The following is a 6394-nucleotide window of genomic DNA, read 5'->3' as shown; positions in this document are numbered from 1 at the left end:
ATTAAATGATAATATTATTTAATAATGTATTTTAATTATTAAATAATTAGTTTTGGCATTTAAAAGGTTAGAATTGGAAAATTGGCATTTTTGAGAAAATAGAGATAAAATTTGATAAAATTGCAAAATTAAGTGAGGCCCAATAACACCATATGGCCGGCCACTTATAAGGCTTTTTTAAATTAATATTTTCATTATTTTAATGCCAAATAAATCCTAACCTAAACCTAGTAAGTTGCCTATAAATAGAAAGTGATGGCTCATTCACAACACATGCTTTCATTAGCAATCTGACAGAATTTTCTCTCTTCAGAAAAACTGAGCCTTCCCTCACTCTCTACCTTGGCCGAAATACTTCTCCCTCTTTTCCTTCATCTTTTTCGTGACCCTAGTGAAAGAGTAAGTGCCCACACACAGCAAGCAGTAACTCAATCATAGATTGGAAGACTGTGAGGATCAAAGCTTGAAGAAGAAGGAGATTCGGGCTCAGATCTTGATTATACTCTGCTACAGAAAGGAATCAAGGGTTAGAGATCTGAGTGGAAGGAGACATTTATTCCGCTGCATCAATGTAAGGTTTTCTTAACTTTATATGTGTTTATTTTATCGTTTTAGAAAGTTCATATTTAGGATGTTAATAAACATACTTGTGAGTAGATCTAAGATCCTGGTAAAATATTTCCCAACAACTGGCCTCAGAGCCATGGTAATTGATTTACTTGCATGTAATTTGGACTTTAAAACGATTGTTTGTATGTTCTTTGGATGGTATCATGTTGTATTGAGTGTTATTTGATGATTGATTGATGTTTGTGAAATTTTCGTGAAAAATAATTGTTATTTCGGTTCTGGAATTATTTTTATTGGATAGTATGGAAAAAATTAAGCAAGTTAGCCTTTTACAGAACTCAATTTGGATTTTATTTGAATTAGTTATGATTTTTTGAAGATTTGACAAAATCGGGGCTGTGCTGATAGTTTCCTGCGATCGCAGAACTGTCCGTACAGTTTCGAATTTTTTTAATTTTCTTCAATTTTTCATACTTTTTCATGGAATTAACTTCCAATTTTTTGTATGGTTTTATATATATACTATTACTATTCCTAATTCAATTCTAATTATCATTTTGAATTAATTTATTTTTTTTTAATTTAATTCAAGATATTAGTGTAATTTGAATTTGAATAGAACTAGTATTTATCTTTTTGCTTAAAAATCTATCTTATTTTTAAATTTGATTATATTTTTTTTAAATATAAGGTCAGATCTTTTTAAGATATTTAAAATATCTTTTAAGATATTTAAAAATATCTTATCTTTTAAGATATTTATAATATCTATTAAAGATATTTATAATATCTTTTAAGATATTTAAAAATATCTTATCTTTTAAGATATTTTAAAAATATCTTATCTATTAAGATTTTTTTTAATCTTTTTAGATATTTTGACCTTATTTAAATTTAAAATAAGATATTTATAATCATGTAATTTTAAATAGATATAAGATATTTTGCTAACTTTTAAATTTTGTTATTTTATTTATTTAAATTAAATTTAAAAATCTGAAAACATATTTTATTTATCTTTTCCATTTTTATTTAATTTTTATTTTTAAAATAACATTTAATTTTAAAAGTAGTTAGCAAATTTTGAAATGATATTTAGGTTGGTTGAAACCTAATTTTTCAAATAGTAGGTTTAATTTTAAATATTTATTTTTAAAATAATTTCGAAATTTTAAATTTATTTTTATTTTATTTTCGAAATTAATTAAATTTTTTTTATTATTTTTCGAAATTAATTAATTTTTTTTTAATTATTTATTTTTCGAAATTATTTATTTAAAATTAAGTAAATCCTACTTCCAACTATCTAGCTAACCTTGTTGCAGGAGTATGTGTTTTTAGCTTGTGTGTAAGTTTTAAAAACCTATTATTACTTGATTGCAAATAGCCATGGTTACTTTTTGCCAGATCTAATGATCTGATGGCTCCCTTGGTCAAGTTAATAATTTGTAACAGGTAAATTTTACAATCTTCTTTCATCTGTGTATGACTTAGCAACATGATAGGATCCATCCAAAGTGTGCCTGTGTGAGCCTATATGTTTATTTTATTATATAGATGCATATAGGTTGTTGCTAAATAAAATGTCACACCATGATAGATTTTATTTAGGTCCATTTAGTTTTTTGGACCTATTCAATTAATAACAGTTATTCATTTTAAGGTTAAATTCCTCTCTTTTGGGCCTTGTGTGAGAGTTGGGTGCCATAGAAGTGGGTACGACATACTGAACTCAAAGCACCCTCACATGAACTACCCCAATTGTGAAGGCCCATTTGCCTGATTTGAATAACTGTACTAGGTTAATTATATTAGTTTGACCTAATAAAATTGAATTAGCAACATAATTAACTTTTAAAATATATGAAATTTATTTTCATTTTAATATTTTAAAGTTAATTTTAAGAAAAACACTTTTAGTTTTAGATATTATTTCTAGACAAACTATTTGTATTTTTCTTGTATTTAATTAAATATAGAATTTTAACTAACTAAGATTCTTTCTGGAGCTTATTTAATTAAATATTCCTATTTAAGTTATAAATTAGTTGTATCAACTGATTTTTCTTAACTAACTTAAATTTGAATATTTGATTTAAATTTTAATCAAGTTGAAGAATCTTAGGCATTAGTTTTTAAAGATTCTTAAGATATTTTTTAAGTTAATATCTTTTCAAATATTAACTTGAAATGGAATATCTTAGATATTTTTTGGTTAATATCTTTTCAAATATTAACTTTAAAAAGATATCTTCAAATTAAGTGGTTACAACTTAATTTGTGATATTTAATTAAATCTAGATTTGAAATTATTTAAGTTTTAGATTTTTTCTATATAACTTAAATTAGATATTTTTCAAATTTTGAAAAGATACTTAGTCAAATAAGATATTTTCTAGATAGTAATTTCTAGACTACTTATTATTTCTAATAATTAAATAGGAAAATTATACTTTGTGAAATTAATTATTTAAATAATTAATTTTGGTACAATTTTATTAAGTATATTTTTCCTAGTATTAAATAGAAATTAATAATTAAGCCTTCTCAACACTTAATTATTTATTTCTTCAATTTAATACATTTAATTAACTTGAAAAATCTAAATATCTAAGTTGATTTTCATCATGATACTTAAATATTTATTGATTTTTCATGACACTTAATTAAATAGAAAATTATTTTTAGGTTGAAATTTAATTTTTCAACTTAAATGTAAATAATTTTCCATATATATATATATATTTTTCTTTATTTTATTAATCAATTTCGAAATTTGCATTTTATTTATGCAATATTTTCGAATTTTTTTTGAAAAATAGATTGAGTTGTAAATTAATTATTTATTTTAATTAATTCTTGGGCCAACTACAATCAATGATTTTTTCATTTAATTGATTAATTTAAAATAAATGAATTTAATATATATATATATATATTATTAAAAATTGAATTAACTAGTCAAAAGAAAATCTAGATAGGTGATATTTTTGCTTGAAGTATTTCTTTTCTATTTTTATTATTTTCGAAAATTGTATTTTTATATACTTTAAATTTTCGAACCCAATAAATATATTCTCAAAGGAAATTTTTAAGTTGCTAATTATTTATTTAATTCAACTTAAATTAATTTCCTTAATATTTATATTTAAGATTATTACTAAGATGGAAATAATTAATTTTATTTCAATCACCATCTAAGTATAATTTTATAAATATTATATTAAATTCTTATTTTTGAATTTTAATTCTTAATTTAGAATTTAATGAGATTTATTTATTAGAATAATAAAGAAAATACATTTTAAACAATGAGCTTTATTATTATTAAGATATTCGATCTCCATTGTGGGTTTTATACCGCGTTTGTTTTAGTGAGTAATCCTCCCTAATGGAGGAACGTTCATTAGCAATTTCGCACCGTTTAATCTCGCATGATAAGTGGTTTGTAAGTGTTTTATATGGTATAGATCACCCTAATGGTGGCGACCATATTTGACTTGCAAATTGCGAAACAATGGTAGAAGCTCATGAGATAGAATAGCCTTGACTCTCGCCTAAACGGGACAACGCTAGATTCTGATCTTGATCGAATAAAAGGTTGCTAGAATGTTTAACTTTTAGATGAGCTGACAACTCTATTCAATGGATGGTAGCTTTGACTCTCGCCTAAACGGGACACTGATATCAGTTTGTTGAAAACCTTGGAAATTATTTAGGATTGAATTTTTTTAAGTATTTTCTCATATCATTCCTACTTGCTATGTGCTTATAATTTCTGAATAGATTTTGTGTTAAACCATTATTAATTTCTATTTGTTGATTTCTATTATTTTGTAGTATTTTGTTTTGTCAAAATGAATCCCATGTTATCACTGTTGACTGAAAATAAGCTGAATGGATCTAACTTTAATAAATGGAATGAGAACATTAATATTGCTCTCATAGGAGAAAGTGCCTTGTTTGTTTTAACTGAGCCGTCACCTGAAGTGCCTGGGGATAATGCATCCAAAGCTGTGAAAGAAAAGTATGAGCGTTGGCAGAAAGCAAATGACAAAGCTCTATACTTTATGCTTTCTAGCATGGTTGACACCCTCAAAACTCGGTTTTCTAAAACCGAGAAGGCTGCTGAAGTTATGACGAAGTTAAATGAGCTATTCGGTAAGGCATCACTTCAGTCACGCTTTGACGCGACTAAGAAGTACATTAACACACGGATGGAACCTCATCAAAACGTGCGTGATCATGTTCTCCTCATGTCCAGTTATTTCCAAGAAGCCCAGGATCATGGTGCTGAAATGGACAGTGCTACTCAAGTTAGTCTTATCTTGAATAGCCTGACTCCAGCATTTCTACCATACACATCAAATTATGTCATGAATAAGAAGGAAATTGACTTTCATGAATTAGTCAATGACCTTCAAACTTATGAAAATTTGATTGGAGGACCCAAGAAGAAAGGGAGTAAACCTCACAATCCTGGTAATGGTAATGGGACGATGAAACCTGAAGCAAATGTTGCCTCTGCTTCAAAGCCCAAATCGAAGAAGAAGTGGAAGAACACCAAGAAGCGAACAAAAGCCATGAAAAAGGCTGCTCCTTCTGGTGATTCTACACTTAAAGGAAAGTGCTTCCACTGCAATGAGAAAGGTCATTGGAAACCCCAGTGTCCTAAACTTCTTGCAAAGAAACAAGGTATTTCCATTTATAAACTTTAAGAGTTTTAGTGAATTATTATCCAATTGGATTTATGATTCTGGACTAACTTTGTTTATTTGTTTTCTTCTTCTTATAGGCCAAGCTACTTGAACTCAATTGAGTTGGATCAGAAAGCTGGACCAAGGGTGAAATCGTCCAGATGAAGATGAAGCTCTTCAATTTTTGAATTAATTGTTTTAGTTTAAAGACAATTTGGATTTCAAATTTTAGTTAGGGATATTTATCCCTGTTTCTCTAATATTGTTGCAATACATTTTTTATTATTAATAAAGTTTTATTTTCAAAATTCCCTATTGCAATTTATGAGATTGAGCTTCATTTATTTTATCTTCATCAATTATTACCACATTATATTTGTATGTTTGTATGTGTAAGTGTTTTTATTATTGATGCAAATTCTATAATATTTACAACTCTTCATAGAGTTATATTATATAAACATTAGAAATTATTTCTATGTTTATCAATAATTGTTAATTCTCATACAATTATTAAGACTTTGTTTAATAAAAAGATCTTATGATCTGATAGGGGTGGAGAAAAGTTAAGAAAACTATGCAGTTCAACGATCTTTTATATCTAATGAACTCTGGATAGTATTCAACTCCACATAAACTCTATCACACTAAGAGAATCTTGATCTTTACAACCTTTAGGGGTGGATCATAATCTCTATATACTTAGGGGTGGAGGTTATCCATAGTACCCTATATGTATATTCTTAGGGGTGGAGTCTATTCCACAATTCCCCATGAAACACATATCTTGTTTAAACATAGAAGTAATATAATGAGTCAGCTATTGTCAATATAAATTCTTGATCTTGATTGTATGTTCCATTTCGATTTTACTGTTGTAAGTAAAAGTTTGATACCTTTGAAAGTTCTTTGTTAAAGTTTCACACTACCTTAATTGAGTGGGAGAATTTTAAAGTTCTATACCCATCTTCATTAGGTTGATACTTGTGATAGGTACTTAAGAACACTACTGAAAAGCAAATCTAACCATTCACATGGATAGGTATAGCTTATCAGAATTATGAGAATAAGATAAAGAACTCTAGTTCAGTCCATTCGAATGACTTGAACCAAGAAATCTTAATCCT

The sequence above is a fragment of the Cannabis sativa genome, chromosome 9 (assembly GCF_029168945.1).
Source record: "Cannabis sativa cultivar Pink pepper isolate KNU-18-1 chromosome 9, ASM2916894v1, whole genome shotgun sequence".
NCBI classification, from domain to species: domain Eukaryota; kingdom Viridiplantae; phylum Streptophyta; class Magnoliopsida; order Rosales; family Cannabaceae; genus Cannabis; species Cannabis sativa.
The sequence above is the reverse complement of the archived record's forward strand: the minus strand, read 5'-3'. Positions refer to the sequence as shown.